The sequence below is a fragment of the Oncorhynchus gorbuscha genome, linkage group LG15 (genome assembly GCF_021184085.1).
Source record: "Oncorhynchus gorbuscha isolate QuinsamMale2020 ecotype Even-year linkage group LG15, OgorEven_v1.0, whole genome shotgun sequence".
In the NCBI taxonomy this organism is placed as follows: domain Eukaryota; kingdom Metazoa; phylum Chordata; class Actinopteri; order Salmoniformes; family Salmonidae; genus Oncorhynchus; species Oncorhynchus gorbuscha.
In genome coordinates, this window is record NC_060187.1 from 70,701,188 (window position 1) to 70,723,956 (window position 22,769).

Consider the following 22,769-nt stretch of genomic DNA (forward strand, 5'->3'; position numbering starts at 1 on the left):
ATCAAGATCAAATCAAATCAAAACAACTGTATTTATATAGCCCTTCGTACATCAGCTTATATCTCAAAGTGCTGTACAGAAACCCAGCCTAAAACCCCAAACAGCAAGCAATGCAGGTGTAGAAGCACGGTGGCTAGGAAAAATTCCCTAGAAATGCCAAAACCTAGGAAGAAACCTAGAGAGGAACCAGGCTATGTGGGGTGGCCAGTCCTCTTCTGGCTGTGCCGGGTGGAGATTATAACAGAACATGGCCAGGATGTTCAAATGTTCATAAATGACCAGAATGGTCCAATAATAATAAGGCAGAACAGTTGAAACTGGAGCAGCAGCACGGCCAGGTGGACTGGGGACAGCAAGGAGTCATCATGTCAGGTAGTCCTGAGGCATGGTCCTAGGGCTCAGGTCCTCCGAGAGAGAAAAAGAAAGAGAGAAAGAGAGAATTAGAGAGAGCACACTTAAATTCACACAGGACACCGAATAGGACAGGAGAAGTACTCCAGATATAACAAACTGACCCTAGCCCCCGACACATAAACTACTGCCGCATAAATACTGGAGGATGAGACAGGAGGGATCTGTCTCTGTATCTGTCTCTGTATCTGTCTCTGTCTCTGTCTCTGTCTCTGTATCTGTATATGTATCTGTCTCTGTCTCTGTATCTGTCTCTGAATCTGTATCTGTATCTGTATCTGTATCTGTATCTGTATCTGTATCTGTCTCTGTCTCTGTCTCTGTCTCTGTCTCTGGATCTGTCTCTGTCTCTGGATCTGTCTCTAGATCTGTCTCTGGATCTGTCTCTGTCTCTGTCTCTGGATCTGTCTCTGGATCTGTCTCTGTCTCTGGATCTGTCTCTGGATCTGTCTCTGGATCTGTCTCTGTATCTGTCTCTGTATCTGTCTCTGGATCTGTCTCTGGATCTGTCTCTGGATCTGTCTCTGGATCTGACTCTGTATCTGTCTCTGGATCTGTCTCTGTATCTGTCTCTGTATCTGTCTCTGGATCTGTCTCTGGATCTGTCTCTGGATCTGTCTCTGTCTCTGTCTCTGGATCTGTCTCTGGATCTGTCTCTGTCTCTGTCTCTGGATCTGTCTCTGGATCTGTCTCTGTCTCTGGATCTGTCTCTGGATCTGTCTCTGTCTCTGGATCTGTCTCTGGATCTGTCTCTGGATCTGTCTCTGGATCTGTCTCTGTCTCTGGATCTGTCTCTGGATCTGTCTCTGGATCTGTCTCTGGATCTGTCTCTGTCTCTGGATTTGGATCTGTATCTGTCTCTGGATCAAATCAAATCAAATCAAAACAAATGTATTTATATAGCCCTTCGTACATCAGCTTATATCTCAAAGTGCTGTACAGAAACCCAGCCTAAAACCCCAAACAGCAAGCAATGCAGGTGTAGAAGCACGGTGGCTAGGAAAAATTCCCTAGAAAGGCCAAAACCTAGGAAGAAACCTAGAGAGGAACCAGGCTATGTGGGGTGGCCAGTCCTCTTCTGGCTGTGCCAGGTGGAGATTATAACAGAACATGGCCAGGATGTTCAAATGTTCATAAATGACCAGAATGGTCCAATAATAATAAGGCAGAACAGTTGAAACTGGAGCAGCAGCACGGCCAGGTGGACTGGGGACAGCAAGGAGTCATCATGTCAGGTAGTCCTGAGGCATGGTCCTAGGGCTCAGGTCCTCCGAGAGAGAAAAAGAAAGAGAGAAAGAGAGAATTAGAGAGAGCACACTTAAATTCACACAGGACACCGAATAGGACAGGAGAAGTACTCCAGATATAACAAACTGACCCTAGCCCCCGACACATAAACTACTGCCGCATAAATACTGGAGGATGAGACAGGAGGGATCTGTCTCTGGATCTGGATCTGTATCTGTATCTGTGTCTGTCTCTGTCTCTATCTCCGGATCTGTCTCTGTATCTGTATCTGTATCTGTCTCTGTATCTGTCTCTGTAGCTGTCTCTGGATCTGTCTCTGTCTCTGTCTCTGGATCTGTCTCTGTATCAGTCTCTGGATCTGTCTCTGTATCTGTCTCTGTATCTGTCTCTGTATCTGTCTCTGTATCTGTCTCTGTCTCTGTCTCTGTATCTGTATCTGTCTCTGTCTCTGTATCTGTCTCTGGATCTGTCTCTGTCTCTGTCTCTGGATCTGTCTCTGTATCTGTCTCTGGATCTGTCTCTGTATCTGTCTCTGTCTCTGTATCTGTCTCTGTCTCTGTCTCTGTCTCTGGATCTGTCTCTGTATCTGTCTCTGTATCTGTCTCTGTATCTGTCTCTGTCTCTGTATCTGTCTCTGGATCTGTCTCTGTCTCTGTCTCTGGATCTGTCTCTGTCTCTGTCTCTGTATCTGTCTCTGTATCTGTCTCTGGATCTGTCTCTGTCTCTGTCTCTGGATCTGTCTCTGGATCTGTCTCTGGATCTGTCTCTGTCTCTGGATCTGTATCTGTCTCTGTCTCTGTCTCTGTATCTGTCTCTGTCTCTGTCTCTGGATCTGTCTCTGTCTCTGTCTCTGGATCTGTCTCTGTCTCTGGATCTGTCTCTGGATCTGTCTCTGGATCTGTCTCTGGATCTGTCTCTGGATCTGTCTCTGGATCTGACTCTGTTTCTGTCTCTGTCTCTGGATCTGTCTCTGGATCTGTCTCTGTCTCTGGATCTGTCTCTGGATCTGTCTCTGGATCTGTCTCTGGATCTGTCTCTGGATCTGTCTCTGGATCTGACTCTGTTTCTGTCTCTGTCTCTGGATCTGTCTCTGGATCTGTCTCTGTCTCTGTCTCTGTCTCTGTCTCTGGATCTGTCTCTGGATCTGTCTCTGTCTCTGTCTCTGGATCTGTCTCTGTCTCTGGATCTGTCTCTGTCTCTGGATCTGTCTCTGTCTCTGTACCTGTCCCTGGATCTGTCTCTGGATCTGTATCTGTCTCTGTATCTGTATCTGTCTCTGTATCTGTATCTGTCTCTGTATCTGTATCTGTCTTTGTATCTGTATCTGTCTCTGTCTCTGTCTCTGTCTCTGTCTCTGTCTCTGTATCTGTCTCTGTATCTGTCTCTGTATCTGTCTTTGTCTCTGTCTCTGTCTCTGTCTCTGTCTCTGTCTCTGTATCTGTCTCTGTATCTGTCTCTGTATCTATCTTTGTCTCTGTCTCTGTCTCTGTATCTGTCTCTGTCTCTGTCTCTGTCTCTGTCTCTGTCTCTGTCTCTGTCTCTGTATCTGTCTTTGTCTCTGTCTCTGTCTTTGTCTCTGTCTCTGTCTCTGTCTCTGTCTCTGTCTCTGTCTCTGTATCTGTCTCTGTCTCTGTCTCTGTATCTGTCTCTGTATCTGTATCTGTATCTGTATCTGTCTCTGTCTCTGTCTCTGTATCTGTCTCTGGATCTGTCTCTGTCTCTGGATCTGTCTCTGTATCTGTCTCTGGATCTGTCTCTGTATCTGTCTCTGTATCTGTCTCTGTCTCTGTCTCTGTCTCTGTCTCTGTCTCTGTATCTGTCTCTGTATCTGTCTCTGGATCTGTCTCTGTCTCTGGATCTGTCTCTGTATCTGTCTCTGGATCTGTCTATGTATCTGTCTCTGTCTCTGTATCTGTCTCTGGATCTGTCTCTGTCTCTGTCTCTGGATCTGTCTCTGTATCTGTCTCTGGATCTGTCTCTGTATCTGTCTCTGTCTCTGTCTCTGTCTCTGGATCTGTCTCTGTCTCTGTCTCTGTATCTGTCTCTGTATCTGTCTCTGGATCTGTCTCTGTCTCTGTCTCTGGATCTGTCTTTGGATCTGTGTCTGTCTCTGTCTCTGTCTCTGGATCGGTATCGGTCTCCAGATCAAGATCAAATCAAATCAAAACAACTGTATTTATATAGCCCTTCGTACATCAGCTTATATCTCAAAGTGCTGTACAGAAACCCAGCCTAAAACCCCAAACAGCAAGCAATGCAGGTGTAGAAGCACGGTGGCTAGGAAAAATTCCCTAGAAATGCCAAAACCTAGGAAGAAACCTAGAGAGGAACCAGGCTATGTGGGGTATCTGTATTTGTCTCTGTCTCTATCTGTCTTTATCTGTATCTGTATCTGTCTCTGTATCTGTATCGAGAGAGAAAAAGAAAGAGAGAAAGAGAATTGCACACTTAAATTCACAGAGACACCGTCAGGGAGAAGTCTGTATCTGTCTCTGGGCTATTACAAATCTGTATCTGGAGGATATCAGGGAGGGATCTTCTCTCTGTCTCTGCATCTGTCTTTGTATCTGTATCTGTCTCTGTATCTGTATCTGTCTCTGTATCTGTATCTGTCTTTGTATCTGTATCTGTCTCCCTGTATCTGTCTCTGTCTCTGTCTCTGGATCTGTCTCTGTCTCTGGATCTGTCTCTAGATCTGTCTCTGGATCTGTCTCTGTCTCTGTCTCTGGATCTGTCTCTGGATCTGTCTCTGTCTCTGGATCTGTCTCTGGATCTGTCTCTGGATCTGTCTCTGTATCTGTCTCTGTATCTGTCTCTGGATCTGTCTCTGGATCTGTCTCTGGATCTGTCTCTGGATCTGACTCTGTATCTGTCTCTGGATCTGTCTCTGTATCTGTCTCTGTATCTGTCTCTGGATCTGTCTCTGGATCTGTCTCTGGATCTGTCTCTGTCTCTGTCTCTGGATCTGTCTCTGGATCTGTCTCTGTCTCTGTCTCTGGATCTGTCTCTGGATCTGTCTCTGTCTCTGGATCTGTCTCTGGATCTGTCTCTGTCTCTGGATCTGTCTCTGGATCTGTCTCTGGATCTGTCTCTGGATCTGTCTCTGTCTCTGGATCTGTCTCTGGATCTGTCTCTGGATCTGTCTCTGGATCTGTCTCTGGATCTGTCTCTGTCTCTGGATTTGGATCTGTATCTGTCTCTGGATCAAATCAAATCAAATCAAAACAAATGTATTTATATAGCCCTTCGTACATCAGCTTATATCTCAAAGTGCTGTACAGAAACCCAGCCTAAAACCCCAAACAGCAAGCAATGCAGGTGTAGAAGCACGGTGGCTAGGAAAAATTCCCTAGAAAGGCCAAAACCTAGGAAGAAACCTAGAGAGGAACCAGGCTATGTGGGGTGGCCAGTCCTCTTCTGGCTGTGCCAGGTGGAGATTATAACAGAACATGGCCAGGATGTTCAAATGTTCATAAATGACCAGAATGGTCCAATAATAATAAGGCAGAACAGTTGAAACTGGAGCAGCAGCACGGCCAGGTGGACTGGGGACAGCAAGGAGTCATCATGTCAGGTAGTCCTGAGGCATGGTCCTAGGGCTCAGGTCCTCCGAGAGAGAAAAAGAAAGAGAGAAAGAGAGAATTAGAGAGAGCACACTTAAATTCACACAGGACACCGAATAGGACAGGAGAAGTACTCCAGATATAACAAACTGACCCTAGCCCCCGACACATAAACTACTGCCGCATAAATACTGGAGGATGAGACAGGAGGGATCTGTCTCTGGATCTGGATCTGTATCTGTATCTGTGTCTGTCTCTGTCTCTATCTCCGGATCTGTCTCTGTATCTGTATCTGTATCTGTCTCTGTATCTGTCTCTGTAGCTGTCTCTGGATCTGTCTCTGTCTCTGTCTCTGGATCTGTCTCTGTATCAGTCTCTGGATCTGTCTCTGTATCTGTCTCTGTATCTGTCTCTGTATCTGTCTCTGTATCTGTCTCTGTCTCTGTCTCTGTATCTGTATCTGTCTCTGTCTCTGTATCTGTCTCTGGATCTGTCTCTGTCTCTGTCTCTGGATCTGTCTCTGTATCTGTCTCTGGATCTGTCTCTGTATCTGTCTCTGTCTCTGTATCTGTCTCTGTCTCTGTATCTGTCTCTGGATCTGTCTCTGTCTCTGTCTCTGGATCTGTCTCTGTATCTGTCTCTGGATCTGTCTCTGTATCTGTCTCTGTCTCTGTATCTGTCTCTGTCTCTGTCTCTGTCTCTGGATCTGTCTCTGTATCTGTCTCTGTATCTGTCTCTGTATCTGTCTCTGTCTCTGTATCTGTCTCTGGATCTGTCTCTGTCTCTGTCTCTGGATCTGTCTCTGTCTCTGTCTCTGTATCTGTCTCTGTATCTGTCTCTGGATCTGTCTCTGTCTCTGTCTCTGGATCTGTCTCTGGATCTGTCTCTGGATCTGTCTCTGTCTCTGGATCTGTATCTGTCTCTGTCTCTGTCTCTGTATCTGTCTCTGTCTCTGTCTCTGGATCTGTCTCTGTCTCTGTCTCTGGATCTGTCTCTGTCTCTGGATCTGTCTCTGGATCTGTCTCTGGATCTGTCTCTGGATCTGTCTCTGGATCTGTCTCTGGATCTGACTCTGTTTCTGTCTCTGTCTCTGGATCTGTCTCTGGATCTGTCTCTGTCTCTGTCTCTGTCTCTGGATCTGGATCTGTCTCTGGATCTGTCTCTGTCTCTGTCTCTGGATCTGTCTCTGTCTCTGGATCTGTCTCTGTCTCTGGATCTGTCTCTGTCTCTGTACCTGTCCCTGGATCTGTCTCTGGATCTGTATCTGTCTCTGTATCTGTATCTGTCTCTGTATCTGTATCTGTCTCTGTATCTGTATCTGTCTTTGTATCTGTATCTGTCTCTGTATCTGTCTCTGTATCTGTCTTTGTCTTTGTCTCTGTCTCTGTCTCTGTCTCTGTCTCTGTCTCTGTCTCTGTATCTGTATCTGTCTTTGTCTTTGTCTTTGTCTCTGTATCTGTATCTGTCTCTGTATCTGTATCTGTATCTGTCTCTGTATCTGTCTCTGGATCTGTCTCTGTCTCTGTCTCTGTCTCTGTCTCTGTATCTGTCTCTGTATCTGTCTCTGTATCTGTCTCTGTCTCTGTCTCTGTCTCTGTCTTTGTCTCTGTCTCTGTCTTTGTCTCTGTCTCTGTCTCTGTCTCTGTATCTGTCTCTGTCTCTGTATCTGTCTTTGTCTCTGTCTCTGTCTTTGTCTCTGTATCTGTCTTTGTCTCTGTATCTGTCTCTGTCTCTGTATCTGTCTCTGTCTCTGTCTCTGTCTCTGTATCTGTCTCTGTATCTGTCTCTGTATCTGTCTCTGTCTCTGTCTCTGTCTCTGTATCTGTCTTTGTCTCTGTCTCTGTCTTTGTCTCTGTATCTGTCTCTGTCTCTGTATCTGTCTCTGGATCTGTATCTGTCTCTGGATCTGTCTCTGTATCTGTCTCTGGATCTGTCTCTGTCTCTGTCTCTGTCTCTGTCTCTGTATCTGTCTCTGTATCTGTCTCTGTATCTGTCTTTGTCTCTGTCTCTGTCTCTGTCTCTGTATCTGTCTCTGTATCTGTCTCTGTATCTGTCTTTGTCTCTGTCTCTGTCTCTGTATCTGTCTCTGTCTCTGTCTCTGTCTCTGTCTCTGTCTCTGTCTCTGTCTTTGTCTCTGTCTCTGTCTCTGTCTCTGTCTCTGTCTCTGTCTCTGTATCTGTCTCTGTCTCTGTATCTGTATCTGTCTCTGTATCTGTATCTGTATCTGTATCTGTCTCTGTCTCTGTCTCTGTCTCTGTATCTGTCTCTGGATCTGTCTCTGTCTCTGGATCTGTCTCTGTATCTGTCTCTGGATCTGTCTCTGTATCTGTCTCTGTATCTGTCTCTGTCTCTGTCTCTGTCTCTGTCTCTGTCTCTGTATCTGTCTCTGTATCTGTCTCTGGATCTGTCTCTGTCTCTGTCTCTGGATCTGTCTCTGTATCTGTCTCTGGATCTGTCTATGTATCTGTCTCTGTCTCTGTATCTGTCTCTGGATCTGTCTCTGTCTCTGGATCTGTCTCTGTATCTGTCTCTGGATCTGTCTCTGTATCTGTCTCTGTCTCTGTCTCTGGATCTGTCTCTGTCTCTGTATCTGTCTCTGATCTGTCTCTGTCTCTGTCTCTGTCTCTGATCTGTCTCTGGATCTGTGTCTGTCTCTGTCTCTTGTCTCTGGATCGGCATCGGTCTCCCAGATCAAATCAAATCAAAACAACTGTATTTATATAGCCCTTCGTACATCAGCTTATATCTCAAAGTGCTGTACAGAAACCCAGCCTAAAACCCCCAACAGCAAGCAATGCAGGGTAGAAGCACGGTGGCTAGAAAACTCCCTAGAAATGCCAAAACCTAGAAGAAACCTAGAGAGGAACCAGGCTATGTGGGGTGGCCAGTCCTCTTTCTGGCTGTGCCAGGTGGAGATTATAACAGAACATGGCCAGGATGTTCAAATGTTCATAAATGACCAGAATGGTCCAATAATAATAAGGCAGAACAGTTGAAACTGAACAGCAGTACGGGGCCAGGTGTGGACTGGGGACAGCAAGGAGTCATCATGTCAGGTAGTCCTGGGGCATGGTCCTCGGGCTCAGTCCGAGAGAGAGAAAGAAAGAAAGAAAGAGAGAAGAGAGAATTAGAGAGAGCACACTTAAATTCACACAGGACACCGAATAGACATAGAGAAGTACTCCAGATATAACAAACTGACCCTAGCCCCGACACATAAACTACTGCCGCATAAATACTGGAGGGTCGAGACAGGAGGGATCTGTCTCTGTATCTGCTCTGTCTCTGTCTCTGTCTCTGTATCTGTATATGTATCTGTCTCTGTATCTGTATCTGTATCTGTCTCTGTCTCTGTCTCTGTCTCTGTCTCTGTCTCTGGATCTGTCTCTGTCTCTGGATCTGTCCCTGGATCTGTCTCTTGACTGTCTCTGTCTCTGTCTCTGGATCTGTCTCTGGATCTGTCTCTGTCTCTGGATCTGTCTCTGGATCTGTCTCTGCATCTGTCTCTGTATCTGTCTCTGATCTGTCTCTGGATCTGTCTCTGGATCTGTCTCTGTATCTGTCTCTGGATCTGTCTCTGGATCTGTCTCTGGATCTGTCTCTGGATCTGACTCTGTATCTGTCTCTGGATCTGTCTCTGTATCTGTCTCTGTATCTGTCTCTGGATCTGTCTCTGGATCTGTCTCTGGATCTGTCTCTGTCTCTGTCTCTGGATCTGTCTCTGGATCTGTCTCTGTCTCTGTCTCTGGATCTGTCTCTGGATCTGTCTCTGTCTCTGGATCTGTCTCTGGATCTGTCTCTGTCTCTGGATCTGTCTCTGGATCTGTCTCTGGATCTGTCTCTGGATCTGTCTCTGTCTCTGGATCTGTCTCTGGATCTGTCTCTGGATCTGTCTCTGGATCTGTCTCTGTCTCTGGATTTGGATCTGTATCTGTCTCTGGATCAAATCAAATCAAATCAAAACAAATGTATTTATATAGCCCTTCGTACATCAGCTTATATCTCAAAGTGCTGTACAGAAACCCAGCCTAAAACCCCAAACAGCAAGCAATGCAGGTAGAAGCACGTGCTAGGAAAATTCCTCTAGAAAGGCCAAAACCTAGGAAGAAACTTCAGAGAGGAACCAGGCTATGTGGGGTGGCTGTCCTCTCTGGCTGTGCCAGGAGATTATTATAACAGAACATGGCCAGGATGTTCAAATGTTCATAAATGACCAGAATGGTCCAATAATAATAAGGCAGAACAGTTGAAACTGGAGCAGCAGCACGGCCAGGTGGACGGGGGACAGCAAGGAGTCATCATGTCAGGTAGTCCTGAGGCATGGTCCTAGGCTCAGGTCCTCCGAGAGAGAAAAAGAAAGAGAGAAAGAGAGAATTAGAGAGAGCACACTTAAATTCACACAGGACACCGAATAGGACAGGAGAAGTACTCCAGGATATAACAAACTGACCTCAGCCCCGACACATAAACTACTGCCGCATAAATATTTTCGAGGATGAGACAGGAGGGATCTGTCTCTGGATCTGGATCTGTATCTGCATTCGTGTCTGTCTCTGTCTCTATCTCCGGATCTGTCTCTGTATCTGTATCTGTATTCGTATCTGCTTCTGTATCTGTCTCTGTAGCTGTCCTCTGGATCTGTCTCTGTCTCTGTCTCTGGATCTGTCTCTGTATCAGTCTCTGGATCTGTCTCTGTCTGTATCTGTCTCTGTATCTGTCTCTGTATCTGTCTCTGTATCTGTCTCTGTCTCTGTCTCTGTATCTGTATCTGTCTCTGTCTCTGTATCTGTCTCTGGATCTGTCTCTGTCTCTGTCTCTGGATCTGTCTCTGTATCTGTCTCTGGATCTGTCTCTGTATCGTCTCTGTCTCTGTATCTGTCTCTGTCCTGTCTCTGTCTCTGGATCTGTCTCTGTATCTGTCTCTGTATCTGTCTCTGTATCTGTCTCTGTATCTGTCTCTGTCTCTGTATCTGTCTCTCTGGATCTGTCTCTGTCTCTGGATCTGTCTCTGTCTCTGTATCTGTCTCTGTATCTGTCTCTGGATCTGTCTCTGTCTCTGTCTCTGGATCTGTCTCTGGATCTGTCTCTGTATCTGTCTCTGTCTCTGGATCTGGATCTGTCTCTGTCTCTGTCTCTGTATCTGTCTCTGTCTCTGTCTCTGGATCTGTCTCTGTCTCTGGATCTGTCTCTCTGTCTCTGGATCTGTCTCTGGATCTGTCTCTGGATCTGTCTCTGACCTGAGCTCTGTTTCTGGATCTGTCTCTGTATCTGTCTCTGGATCTGGATCTGTCTCTGTCTCTGTCTCTGTCTCTGGATCTGTCTCTGGATCTGTCTCTGTCTCTGTCTCTGGATCTGTCTCTGGATCTGTCTCTGTCTCTGGATCTGTCTCTGTCTCTGGATCTGTCTCTGGATCTGTCTCTGATCTGTCTCTGTCTCTGGATCTGTCTCTGGATCTGTCTCTGGGATCTGTCTCTGATCGGTCTCTGTCTCTGGATTTGGATCTGGATCTGTATCTGTCTCTGGATCAAATCAAATCAAAACAAATGTATTTATATAGCCCTTCGTACATCAGCTTATATCTCAAAGTGCTGTACAGAAACCCAGCCTAAAACCCCAAACAGCAAGCAATGCAGGTGTAGAAGCACGGTGGCTAGGAAAAACTCCCCAGAAAGGCCAAACCTAGGAAGAAACTAGAGAGGAACCAGGCTATGTGGGGTGGCCAGTCCTCTTCTGGCTGTGCCGGGTGGAGATTATAACAGAACATGGCCAGGATGTTCAAATGTTCATAAATGACCAGAATGGTCCAATAATAATAAGGCAGAACAGTTGAAACTGGAGCAGCAGCACGGCCAGGTGGACTGGGGACAGCAAGGAGTCATCATGTCAGGTAGTCCTGAGGCATGGTCTTAGGGCTCAGGTCCTCCGAGAGAGAAAAAGAAAGAGAGAAAGAGAGAATTAGAGAGAGCACACTTAAATTCACAGAGGACACAGAGTAGGACAGGAGAAGTACTCCAGATATAACAAACTGACCCTAGCCCCCGACACATAAACTACTGCCGCATAAATACTGGAGGATGAGACAGGAGGGATCTGTCTCTGTCTCTGTCTCTGTCTCTGTCTCTGTCTCTGTCTCTGGATCTGTCTCTGTCTCTGTCTATGTATCTGTCTCTGTACCTCTCTCTGGATCTGTCTCTGGATCTGTCTCTGGATCTGTCTCTGGTTATGTCTCTGTATCTGGATCTGTCTCGATCTGTCTCTGTACCTGTCTCTGTACCTGTCTCTGTACCTGTCTCTGGATCTGGATCTGTCGCTGTATCTATATCTGTATCTGTACCTGTCGCTGTATCTGTCTCTGTATCTGTATCTGTCTCTGATCTGTCTCTGGATATGTCTCTGTATCTGTCTCTGTATCTGGATCTGTCTCTATCTGTCTCTGTACCTGTCTCTGTACATGTCTCTGTCTCTGTACCTGTCCCTGGATCTGTCTCTGGATCTGTCTCTGTCTCTGGATCTGTATCTGTCTCTGTCTCTGTATCTGTATCTGTATCTGTCTCTGGATCTGTCTCTGTATCTGTCTCTGTACCTGTCTCTGTACCTGTCCCTGGATCTGTCTCTGGATCTGTCTCTATCTGTCTCTGTACCTGTCTCTGTACCTGTCTCTGTATCTGTATCTGTCTCTGGATCTGTCTCTGTATCTGTCTTTGTACCTGTCTCTGTACCTGTCCCTGGATCTGTCTCTGATCTGTCTCTGATCTGATCTGGATCTGTCTCTGGATCCGCTCTGTATCTGTCTCTGGATATGTCTCTGTATCTGTCACTGGATTTGTCTCTGTATCTGTCTCTGGATATGTCTCTGTATCTGTCTCTGTATCTGTCTCTGGATCTGTCTCTGGATATGTCTCTGTATCTGTCTCTGGATTTGTCTCTGGATATGTCTCTGTATCTGTCTCTGGATATGTCTCTGGATCTGTCTCTGTATCTGTATCTGTCTCTGGATCTGGATCTGGATCTGTATCTGTATCTGTCTCTGTATCTGCCTCTGTATCTGTCTCTGGATCTGTCTCTGGATCTGTCTCTGGATCTGTATCTGTATCTGTTTCTGTATCTGTCTCAGTCTCTGTCTCTGGATCTCTCTCTGTATCTGTCTCTGTATCTGTATCTGTCTCTGGATCTGTATCTGTATCTGTCTCTGGATCCGTCTCGGAATCTGTCTGGATCTGTATCTGTATCTGTTTCTGTATCTGTCTCAGTCTCTGTCTCTGGATCTGTCTCTGGATCTCTCTCTGTATCTGTCTCTGGATCTGGATCTGTATCTGTATCTGTCTCTGTCTCTGTATCTGTATCTGTCTCTGGATCTGTTTCTGGATCTGTCTCTGTATCTGTCTCTGGAACCGTCTCTGTAGATGTCTTTGTATCTGTATCTGTTTCTGTATCTGTCTCTGTCTCTGGATCTGTCTCTGTCTCTGTCTCTGTCTCTGTCTCTGTCTCTGTCTCTGTATCTGTCTCTGGACCTGTATCTGTATCTGTATCTGTATCTGTATCTGTATCTGTATCTGTCTCAGTCTCTGTCTCTGTATCTGTCTCTGTATCTGTATCTGTCTCTGTCTTCTGTCTCTGTCTCTGTCTCTGTATCTGTCTTTGTCTCTGTCTCTGTATCTGTCGTTGTGTCTGTATCTGTATCTGTATCTGTCTGTCTCTGTCTGTATCTGTATCTGTCTCTGTCTGTATCTGTCTTTTGTCTCTGTATCTGTATCTGTATCTGTCTCTGTCTCTGTATCTGTTTCTGTCTTTGTCTCTGTCTCTGTATCTGTCTCTGTATCTGTCTCTGTCTCTGTATCTGTATCTGTCTTTGTCTTTGTCTCTGTCTCTGTCTCTGATCTGTCTCTCCTGTCTCTGTATCTGTCTCTGTCCTCATGCCTCTGTCTCTGTATCTGTATCTGTCTCTGTCTCTGTATCTGTTCTGTCTTTGTCTTTGTCTTTGTCTCTGGATCTGTCTCTGTATCTGTCTCTGTATCTGTATCTGTCTCTGTGTCTGTCTCTGTGTCTGTCTCTGTACCTGTCTCTGGATCTGTCTCTGTCTCTGTATCTGCATCTGTCTCTGGATCTGTATCTGTCTCTGTCTCTGTCTCTGTCTCTGTACCTGGATCTGTCTCTGGATCTGTCTCTGTCTCTGTATCTGGATCTGTATCTGTCTCTGTCTCTGTCTCTGTATCTGTCTCTGTCTCTGTCTTTGTCTCTGTCTCTGTATCTGTATCTGTATCTGTCTCTGGATCTCATATCTGTCTCTGGATCCGTCTCTGAATCTGTCTCTGTATCTGTCTCTGGATATGTCTCTGTCTCTGTATCTGTCTCTGTCTCTGTCTCTGTCTCTGTATCTGTCTCTGTCTCTGTCTTTGTCTCTGTCTCTGTATCTGTATATGTATCTGTCTCTGTATCTGGATCTGTATCTGTATCTGTATCTGTATCTGTATCTGTATCTGTATCTGTATCTGTATCTGTCTCTGTATCTGTCTCTGTATATGTCTCTGGATCTGTCTCTGTATCTGTCTCTGTATCTGTCTCTGTATCTGTCTCTGTATCTGTCTCTGTATATGTCTTTGTCTCTGTCTCTGTACCTGTCTCTGGATCTGTCTCTGTCTCTGTATCTGTATCTGTATCTGTCTCTGATCTGGATCTGTCTCTGAATCTGTCTCTGTATCTGTCTCTGATCTGTCTCTGTTCTGATCTGTCTCTGTATCTGGATCTGTCTCTGGATCTGGATCTGTTCTCTGTCTCTGATCCGTCTCTGGATCTGTCCCTGGAATCTCTGTATCTGTCACTGGATATGTCTCTGTCTCTGTCTCTGTCTCTGGATCTCTCTCTGTATCTGTCTCTGATCTGGACCTGAATCTGTATCTGTATCTGTCTCTGTATATGTTTCTGGATCTGTCTCTGTATCTGTCTCTGGATCTGTCTCTATTATCTGTCTCTGGATCTGTATCTGTCTCTATATCTGTCTCTATATCTGTCTCTGCTCTGTCTCTGTCTCTGTCTCTGTCTCTGTATCTGTCTTTGTCTCTGTATCTGTATCTGTCTCTGTATCTGTCTCTGTCTCTATATCTGTCTCTATATCTGTCTCTGTCTCTGCTCTGTCTCTGTCTCTGTCTTTGTCTCTGTATCTGTCTTTGTCTCTGTATCTGGATCTGTCTCTGTACCTGTCTCTCTGGATCTGTCTCTGTCTCTGTCTTTGTCTTTGTTTTTGTCCCTTGGATCTGTATCTGTCTCTGATCTGTCTCTGTATCTGTCTCTGGATCTGTATCTGTCTCTATATCTGTCTCTATATCTGTCTCCTGTCTCTTGCTCTGTCTCTGTCTCTGTCTCTGTCTCTGTTCTGTCTGCCCTCTGGATCTGTCTCTGATCTGTCTCTTGTCTCTGTATCTGTCTCTGTATCTGTCTCTGTCTCTGTCTCTGTCTCTGTCTCTGGCTCTGTATCTGTCTCTGTATCTGTCTCTGTATCTGTCTCTGTATCTGTCTCTGGATCTGGATCTGTCTCTGTATGGCTCTATTTGTCTCTGGATCTGTATCTGTTCCTGTATCTGTCTCTGGATCTGGATCTGTCTCTGGATCTATTTGTCTTGGATCTGTATCTGTGTCTGTCTCTGGATCCGTCTCTGTATCTGTATCTGTATCTGTCTCTGTCTCTGGATCTGTATCTGTATCTGGATCCATCTCTCTGTCTCTGGATCTGTCTCTGTCTCTGTCTCTGGATCCATCTCTGGATCTGTCTCTGATCTGTCTCTGTCTCTGTCTCTGTATCTGTCTCTGTATCTGTCTCTGTATCTGTCTCTGTCTCTGTCTCTGTATCTGTATCTGTATCTGTATATGTCTCTGTATCTGTCTCTGAATCTGTCTCTGGATCTGTATCTGTCTCTGAATCTGTATCTGTCTCTGGATCTGTCTCTGTTCTGGATCTGTCTCTGTATCTGTCTCTGGATCTGTCTTTTGATCTGTCTCTGGATCTGTCTCTGTTTCTGTCTCTACTACACCGGCTCCACGGGTGCCGGTGACGTGGGTTCTGCTGTGTTTGCACAACCTTTCTCTACAGGGAGCCAGGTTTTCTCACTGAGCCTGTACTTTGTCAAGGTTTTATAAGGTTTTGATCAGTAACCATGGTCATAGTTTACCATGGTGTACTGTCTATGTAGGGTCAGAAAAATACTGCATTTTTACTTTGTGCTTGTGTTTTGTGTTTCCCAATAATTAACGTAGTTTTGTTTTTGACTGTGTTTATTTTGATTGATTGGACTCTTTTTTCTTTGCTCATCTTTTGGTATTGCAGGGCTTAGTAACGATATGAGCCATGGTCACTGTATTTAAGATGTTTCCAAATCTTAATTGCAATTTTTGTTTTTATTATTAGTGGATGTTGGCCTAATTCTGCCCTGCATGCATTGTTTGTAGTTTTCTCTGGACATGTAGGAGAATCTTACAGAAGTCTGAATTCAGGATTTCAGTAGGTTGTTAGTCCCAATGTTTTGCAAGTGGATCCACACTGCCATAAAGTGCAATTGTTTCAATGACACATTCAATTAGTTGAATTAGAATTGGGTCTTTTTAATGGCACAGAATGTTCTGTGTGCTTTCTAAGTTCATTCACTGCCTCATTTAGGTTTCCACCTCTGAGCTTTGTCTCTCTCTCTCTCTCTCTCTCTCTCTCTCTCTCTCTCTCTCTCTCTCTCTCTCTCTCTCTCTCTCTGTGTGTACGCAGGAGTGGCAATTGAATGAAAACTTCCCAACAATATATTGTTAAAACATTTCTAATCTGTATCTATCTAAAGCTAACAGGGTTGACGTGTTGTGCTCGAGCCACTGGTGTTTTCCACCACAAAACGACCAGAAACAGTAGAAACAATATTTTAAAAGGAATAGTTTCACCATATTAAAACGAGAGTTCAGTTCACCTAACAGGGTTGACCTTAAAACGAGGAACAGACTTAAAGAAATCACTAATCAAATGAAATAAATAATAATCTTCAGTTATTACTTTGTCAAAGCAGCAAAATAACTAGGTCTTTACAAATGTGGGGCTCAAGTGGGTTAAAATCTTCCGAGATGTGACACAAGCTTGATGGAGGGATATGTCAAAATACTGTATTTTGGCACTGTAGCAATCCTTTTTCATATTCAAAATTAGATTTATTGAATTCTCCATGTGGTCTATATTAAAGGTCACTTCCATTTAATATAACAGGCTTTTAAAATCCAATATTGGTGCACAATTTCTACTTAAAACTTCAAAGGGCACTCATTTCATGGCACTCATTTCATGGCACTCATTTCATGGTACTCATTTCATGGCACTTCATTTCATGGCACTCATTTCATGGCATCTATTTCTTATGGCACTCATTTCATGGCACTCATTTCATGGCACTCATTTCCTTGAAATGGAACGACTCCAGTACTGTTCTAAACTCCATCCCAAATGGCACACTATTCCCTACATAGTGCACTATGGCCCTGGTCAAAAGTAGCACTACAGAGAACAGGGCATTTGAAACCTAGTCTATAACAGAACAGAACAGAGCCCATAACTGTCCATCTCCTTCCATTGTTTTTCCCCAACATTTGAAAACAGAGAATGTTTTAGTGCAACTAAACCCAACCGACACCAAAGTGCTGCCAGTTTTTTGGTGAAAGCAGATACACCTCTGTGTTTTTTTGGCAGACAACTCAACCCCTGGCTCTATAGCTGAACATGTTCTGTCCCCCGAGACCGAGACACACACACACTCAGGCATGAGCTTGTGTGCACACACACTAACACACACGCACACACTTTTCTCTCCTCTCCAGAGTTCAGAGCCCCGTGGAGCCCGGGCACACTGGGCTTCAGACCCACAGAGAAGTCTCCGTCTGAGGAGGACATTAGAAGCAGAGACAGACCGAGGACTAGTTTGAACCCATGAACCCACAACCTTGGCTGAACCAGCAACTAGACCAGAAACCACCTACCCAAATACACACTCTCAGTACTCCTCACCCTGAAAGACAATTCATGAAATCCCAGCCATGCATCCAGCAGATGCTGGGCAGGTGTCTTTCTGCCAAGCTGGGGGTGAAAACCACAAGCACTCTGAAATGCCTATGGCTAGCATTAAATAAATTATAAATACAAATTACCATGCAGGCGAGAAAGGGGCTGTGGTTTGTTACTCATAGCAGCCCCATGGTCGAGACATACTGAACACTGTACTTATGATGCTCTTCAGCGAGATGCATTCAGAATGTATTCAGACCCCTTCACTTTTTAAAAATGTTGTTACGTTACAACCTTATTCTAAAAAATGTATTAAATCGTTTTTCCCCTTAAATTGTTTCCACTGGAGGGCAGGCAGCGTGCCCCGATGATGCGTTGGGTTAACCGCACCACAGAGCCTGCGGTTGCAGATGGTTCAATTTCGATACCAGGCGGTTATACAGCCCGGCAGGATGTTCTCAATGGTGCATTTCTTCAGCCTCCAGAGGCTGAAGAGGCTCTGTTGAGCCTTCTTCACCACACTGTCTGTGTGAAGGGACAATTTTAGGTTGTGAGGTGCACTCTGGAGGAACTTGAAGCTTTTGACCCTCTCCACTGCGGCACTGTCGATGTGGATGGGGGTGTGCACTCTGCTGTCTTCTGTAGTCCACAATAAGCTCCTTCTTTACCCGCAGTATTAGACTGAAAAAGAATCATCCAGAGATCATACACTGTTTACAAGGGGGCAGGGCTACTGACGTTAGTGGGTGGGGTTATATCCTTCCTGTTTGGCCCTGTCCGGGTATCATCGGATGGGGCCACAGTGTCTCCTGACCCCTCCTGTCTCAGCCTCCAGTATTTATGCTGCAGTAGTTTATGTGTCGGGGGCTAGGGTCAGTTTGTTATATCTGGAGTACTCCCCTCTCTTATCCGGTGTCCTGTGTGAATTTAAGTATATTCTCTCTAATTCTCTCTTTCTCACTTTCTTTCTCTCTCTCAGAGGACCTGAGCCCTAGGACCATATCTCAGGACTACCTGGCATGATGACTACTTGCTGTCCACCAGGCCATGCTGCTGCTCCAGTTTCAACTGTTCTGCCTGCGGCTATGGAACCCTGACCTGTTCAACGGACGTTCTACCTGTCCCAGACCTGCTGTTTTCAACTCTCTAGAGACAGAAGGAGTGGTTGAGATACTCTTAATGATCGGCTATGAAAAGCCAACTGACATTTACGCCTGAGGTGCTGACTTGCTGCACCTTCGACAACTACTGTGATTATTATTATTTGACCATGCTGGTCATTTATGAACATTTGAACATCTTGGCCATGTTCTGTTATAATCTCCACCCGGCATAGCCAAAAGAGGACTGGCCACCTCTCATAGCCTGGTTCCTCTCTAGGTTTCTTCCTAGGTTTTGGTCCTAGCCACCGTGCTTCTACACCTGCATTGCTTGCTGTTTGGGGATTTAGGCTGGGTTTCTGTACAGCACTTTGAGATATCAGCTGATGTAAGAAGGGCTATATAAATACATTTGATTTCATTTGATTCTTTTTGTTGACATTTAGGGAGATGTTATTTTCCTGGCACCACTCGCCAGGGCCCTCACCTCCTCCCTGTAAGCATGTCTCATCATTGTTGGTAATCAGGCCTACCACTGTTGTGTCGTCAACAAAGTTGATGATTGAGTTGAAGTCGTGCGTAGCCACGCAGTCATGGGTGAACAAGGAGTAGAGGAGGGGCTGAGCACACACCTCTGTGGGGCCCCGTGTTGAAGATCAGCATGGCGGTGGCGTTGTTGCCTACATTCACCACTTGGGGTCGGCCCATCAGGTAGTCAAGGACCAAGTTGCACGAGGAAGGGTTCAGACCCAAGCCCAGACCCTGAGCTGTGTGATGAGTTTGGAGGGCACTATGGTGTTGAAGGCTGAGCTATAGTCAAGGAATAGTATTCTTACATAGGTGTTTCTCTTATCTAGGTGGGATAAGACGATTTCATCATCTGTGGATCTGTTGAAGCGGTATGCGAATTGTAGTGGATCTAGGTTGTAAGGTGGAGCTGATATGGTCCTGAACTAGCCTCTCAAAACAACTCATGATGAGAGAAGTGAGTGCTATGGGGTGATAGTCATTTAGTTCAGCTACCTCCCACTTTTTGGGTACAGGAACCATTGTGGACATATTTTTTAACATGTGCTTTATTTAACTAGGCAAGTCAGTTAAGAACAAATTCTTATTTACAATGACGGCCTACACCGGCCAAACCCAGACTCCCAATCACAGTCGATTGTGACACAGCCTGATTCAAACCAGGTGTCTGTAGTGACGCCTCAAACACTGAGATGCGGGGCCTTAGACCTCTGCGCCACTCTGAGACCATCTTGAAACAAGTGGGGACAACAAACTGATATGGAGATATTGAATATGTCTGTCGGTGGCTCAATGTTGTTTTCCTCAAAGCAAGAAATGTATTTTTAGCTTATACAGGAGCGAGGCATCAGTGTCCGCGACTTGGCTGGCTTTCCTTTTAAAATCTGTGATCTGGCATCCCTGCCACAAGGTCTCATGTCTGAGCCATTGAATTGCGACTCCACTTTGTCCCTGTACTGTCGTTTTGCCTCTGATTGCCTTACGAAGGTCATAGCTGGTCTGTTTGTTCACGTCCATGTTCCCATTCACCTTTCCATGGTTAAATGTGGTGGTTTGCACTTTCAGTTTTGCAAAAATGCTGCCATCTATACACATTTTTTGGTTTGGTTAGGTTCTAATTGTCACAGTGTAAACAACATCCTCTATGCACTTCCTTATGAACCCAGTCACAGAGTCAGTGTATACATCAATACTATTCTCAGAAGTGACCAGAAACATTTCCCAGTCCGCGTGATCAAAAAATCTTGAAGTAATTGGTTAGACCAATATTTAACAGTCCTTACCACTGGTGCTTCCTGTTTAATTTTCTGTTTATAGGTGGGGAGCAGTAGAATGGAGGTATGATCTGATTTGCCAAAGGGAGGGCAGGGGAGGGCTTTGTAGCCATCCCAGAAGGGAGAGTAGTAAATGATCAAGAGTTTGTGATGCGCGTGTAGCACAGGAGATGTGCTGATTGAATTCTCGGGTAGTGTTTTCTTCAGATTTCCTTTATTAAAGTCCCCAGCTACAATAAGTGTGGCCTCAGGATATGCGGTTTGCAGTTTGCACATAGTCCAGTGTAGTTTCTTGAGAGCCATCGGCTTGGGGGAAATATACACGACAGTGACAATGAACGAAGAAAATGATCTCGGGAGTTAATGTGGTTGCCATTTGATGGTGAGGTATTCCAGATTAGGAGAATAAAACAACTTGAGTTCCTGTACGTTAGCACACTCACACCATGAGTTGTTAATCATGAAACACACCCTCTGCCTCTCCCGCGCAATAGATGGAGAAACCTGTTGCCTGAATGGACGGGGACAATATATCCAGAGGGAGACATGATTCCGTCAAACAAAATATGTTATAGTCCATGATGTCTCTCTGAAGGATATTCTCACCCTGAGCTCGTCTACTTTATTGCCCAGTGACTGAACTTTTAGCGAGTAATATACTGAAGCGGTGGATGGTATGCACGCCACCACCTCTTCTTCCTCTTCTCTGTTGTCAGCGGTTTGGTGCAGCCCCGGGATGAATAGAGCTCACTCGGAAGTTCAAACAAAGGATCCAGGTCAAGGAAGTCGAGGTTTCTTGTTAGTGACCGCCGATCTAATGTCAAAAAGTAATTCCTGCTTGAGTTTTCTGGTGAGTGACCGCCGATCTAATGTCAAAAGTTATTTCTGCTTGAGTTTTCTGGTGAGTGACCGCAGATCTAATGTAAAAAGTTATTTCGGCTGTGGGTAATAATACAAGAAACGTTCTGAGCAAATTACATAAGAAATAAAACAACTAAAAAAGGTCATGCTGCAAAGTTGGCAAGGAGCTAGAAATAGGGTGACTGTGTCTGTCATTGCTGTCTTGTCATTCGCTCTGTCATTACCATCTTGTCTTTACCTCTGTCAGTGAGGTAGAGACTGCATTGTCTGTCTGTCCTATTTTCCTGCCTGTCCATCCGCCTGCCTACCAGCTGTCTGCCTGCCTGTCTCAGCCTGGGCAACCTGACCAACGGGCAGAAGCGCCAAGCAGGCCAAGACAGGGCAGGGGAGCGTCGCCTCTTCTCCAGTCTCTTCACATCTCTCTCCGCATCGCTGCTGTTTTACGCCACATAGTTGGAGCCTGGAGCAGGAGACTTATAGCTGCCAGACCCCTTCAGGGGCCATTGGACCCTCAGTTTGTTTTGCCATGAGTCATCTTTAAACAGCGCTCAGGTGCTCGTCCTCTTCCTCCCGTGCTTTACCCACGCGTCACTGTATGGGCTTCTGCCAATGATGTCATGCCTAGAACTTGTACGCTGAAAAAAAACTACCCCAAAATACATTTTGTCAAAATAAATGAAATATGATTTTTTCTATGGTAACCAACACGGGTTTATGACAAGGTCAGTACACATTCACACACCTAACTGTGATACTATCTGAAGCCTTGGTGGCTATACAGTACAGCTACTGTACATATTGTTCTATTGTTGTGTTAAACATGGTGGCCAGGCTTCATTACTGTATGTGTCTTCATCAGGCAGTTTAATGTTCAAATGTTACTGCCAGATACACAGATCCACTCTTACAGTGTCATCTGAGAGTGAGGGGCCCTGACTGTGACCTCAATTGACCTATCTGGTATAGGAGAATCTTTAGCATTTCACCATATCAGTTCTGTGTCAAATCCACATTTCAAATATTTGAAATATTTAATGTGCACTTGATTTATTATACAGACGTCATACTTTTAGAATTATTCCATTGGCTTCATTGTGACTCACTCTGTAAATCAAGGTCATTTAAATTATTTCAGACATTTGAAATATGTATTTGACCCAGTTCTGCATGATATCAACAAAAACGATTTAGTGTGTTGTTCTTTTGGCATAGTTCTAGAGCTTTTAAGATGTTAAAACTAGTTCTAAAGCTCCAGGTTCTATTTCTTCTACTCATTAATCATATCTGGGAACATTAGTCAGCGTTAGTGTGTTCTGTCTGTGTTCTGTGGCATGTTAATGAAGTGGGAGAACTATGAGAACATACTACCACTCTCTAGAACCCTTGAGAACTTCTACATCCAGAAATTCTGAGTGTCGGTCACAGTTCATGGTCACTTGGTCTCTACCTTCTCTAGGAAAGATTGTGCTGTTAAAGAAATCCCAGATAGAGCCACCCTCTCTGTTCTTCCCTTAAAAATAGCCTTTAAACAAAAGGTCCTCTTGCCCGGCCAACATCAACATCCAATAAAGCCCAAGGATAAACATGGAGCAGGCTCCGTGGCAGAGTAGATTTCATCCCCTGGGAGCCACAGCCAAGTCTCCTCCATCTGCTCAAACACAAACTTGCTGCCTGGGTTGCATGGGCTTCACAGTGAACTAATCCAGTCTTAAATAAATGGTACCTGGGCCTGTGTTTTAATAAGAGCTCCAGATTGGTAGAATTC

The 22,769-nt window shown here is 45.1% G+C and overlaps 1 pseudogene; it reads right to left on the minus strand.

Annotated features, from left to right (window-relative positions):
• Positions 1–22,769, minus strand: part of LOC123997315 — a 141,041-nt pseudogene that overhangs the window by 101,620 nt on the left and 16,652 nt on the right.